The sequence below is a fragment of the Alligator sinensis genome, unplaced genomic scaffold (assembly GCF_000455745.1).
Source record: "Alligator sinensis unplaced genomic scaffold, ASM45574v1 scaffold1201_1, whole genome shotgun sequence".
Lineage (NCBI taxonomy): Eukaryota > Metazoa > Chordata > Crocodylia > Alligatoridae > Alligator > Alligator sinensis.
Window position 1 is genome coordinate 730,979 of NW_005842690.1, and position 2,484 is coordinate 733,462.

A 2,484-nucleotide genomic window follows, 5' to 3' on the forward strand; every position below is an offset into this window, starting at 1 on the left:
TGGGGCATTTCATTCCATTGCTTTAGGTTTCTACCTGTGTCGATGGTTGTTTCTTTAGTTTGTTGTGAGCCGACATCCTCTTTGGAGTCCTCTCTGCACCTAGATAGGAAGTCTGGCATTATGTTATTTTTTCCTGGGCGGTGTAATATATGAAACTTAAAGGGTTGGAGCGCTAGGGCCCATCTTATGATATAAGCATTATCTGTTTTGGTTGAGCTTAGCCACTTCAAGGGGGCATGATCTGTTACTAATGTGAATTCTCTCCCCATCAGGTAATACTTGAAGTGCTCCATAGCCCAATGGATTGCCAGACATTCCCGTTCTATGGTGGCATGCCTTGTTTCTGTGGGCAATAGCTTTCTACTGGCATAGGCGACTGGCCTCTCTGTTCCGGCATCTTCTTGGGTCAACACAGCCCCCAGTGCTGTTTCAGAGGCATCAGTCTGTAAAATAAAAGGTTTTTGAAGTCAGGGGCATGTATTACTACCTCTTCACACAAGGTCTTTTTTAATAGATCAAAATTCCACCTCATTTTGTCTGTCCACCTTATCCCTCTTGTTCGTAGTCCCTTTAGTGCTTTGGAGAGGGGTGGTGCTAATTCAGCAAATTGGGGAACGAATTGTCTGTAGTAATTAGTTAAACCTAAAAAAGATCATAGTTGTTTGGAGGTTCGTGGCGCCTAACATTTTTGGATGGTTTTCACTTTGTCATTTAATGGCCGTATTGTGCCTTGTCCAACCAGAAACCCAAGGTATTTAGTCTGTTTCTGGGCTAGCGCACATTTCTTTGGGTTTGCTGTCAGACCCATTTTCCTTAGTTCTGTGAGCACTGCTCATAAGGCTTTTTTGTTGCGCCCACATTTGGGTAAATACCACTATGTTGTCGATGTAAGGCACCGTGTATTCAGTATGTGGGGCCAATATCCGATCCATCAGGTGCTGGAATGTTGCAGCCACCACGTGGAGCCCAAATGGCATACGAAAAAATTCGTATAGCCCCCATGGTGTCCCAAAAGCGGTTTTGTGTCGATCCCTGTGTGCCACTGGGATTTGCCAGTATCCCTTTGCCAGGTCTAAGGTCGATTATATACTGGGCATTGCCGATGCGTTCCACCAGCTCTCTGACGTGGGGCATGGGGAACGCATCGAAGATTGCTATGGTGTTTAGTCGTCGGTAATCAACACCCAATCGTAAGGAGCCATCGGGTTTCGGCACCGGGACCAGGGGGCTACGTCATGGACTATGGAATGGGCGTATGATTCTTTGTTTAATCATCTTGCTGATCTCATCTCGGATCTTGCCAGAAAGATGATGAGGCACCAGCTGCCATCTTTCTCTCACTATGGTACCTGGGGGTGTTTGTATGGAGTGATAGACTCCTCGGGCCCATCCTGGTTCTTCTTTGAACACATTGCAGAACTCTCCTATTACAGCTTTTACCTCAGATTCATGCATCTCAGAGAGCTCCCTTCCTATCTGGATCTGTCTTTCTGGTATTCCCACAGCCTTTCCCCACATCACACCCTGCAGTCCCAGGTCTTCCATCTCGCCTTCCAAGAAGGGTGCCCATCCCTTGGGTCCACGCCATTCTTGTAAGAGATTGACATGATATATTTGTTTTTCTTGGAGGTGGCCAGGGCGGTGTACCTCGTAGTCCACTGGGCCTATTTGGCATATCACTTCAAAGGGACCCTGCCATTGAGTTAACAATTTGCTGGAAGATGTAGGTAATAACACCAGCACTCTTTGTCCTGGTCTAAATTCCCGCTCCTTGGTGCGAGTGTCGTATCACTCCTTTTGGCAGGATTGTGCTTCTTGAAGGTTACTCCTGGCAAGATCATGAGCTAGTTGTATTGGTTTTTGGAACTGTTGGTGATATGATGTTAGGTCTTTTGTTTCTCTGCCGCCGAGCTCCCAACCCTCTCTTAGTGCTTGCAACAAGTCACAAGGGTGGTGACCTAGCACCAGTTCAAAGGGAGAACATTTTAGTGAATCCTGTGGGGAATCCCTCAGGACGAACAGCACCAAAGGAAGGAGTAGATCCCACTTCTGTGGATCCCCTTGTATGCAGCAACATAGCATTCTCTTGATGGTCCCATTTAGTCGCTCTACCAACCAATTTGCCTGTGGGTGGTACACTGAGGTACGAAGGTATTGTATTTGCAGTGTATGGCAAACCGTTTGCAGTACCCCTGACAGTTTTAGGGGTGCATCACCCCCAAAGCTCCTCCCCTTTTGGGGCTCGATTTTAGTGCCCCAGATGGGGAGATCCCTTGCAGCCTCTGCTGCCACTCGCTGTCTGGGCGATCCGTGCCTGCACTGGCTCTGCCCCTTCCCTGCGCGGAGAGCCTCCACCTCCTCACTTGCTCTCCCTGCCATACTGTTGGCAGCCACTTTTATCCTTGCTGGCTGGTGTGTCCCTGTGATGTCACCCTTAAGCGTATAAATGTGCAGCTTGTGAACCACGTGGGCTTTTCTCCTCGG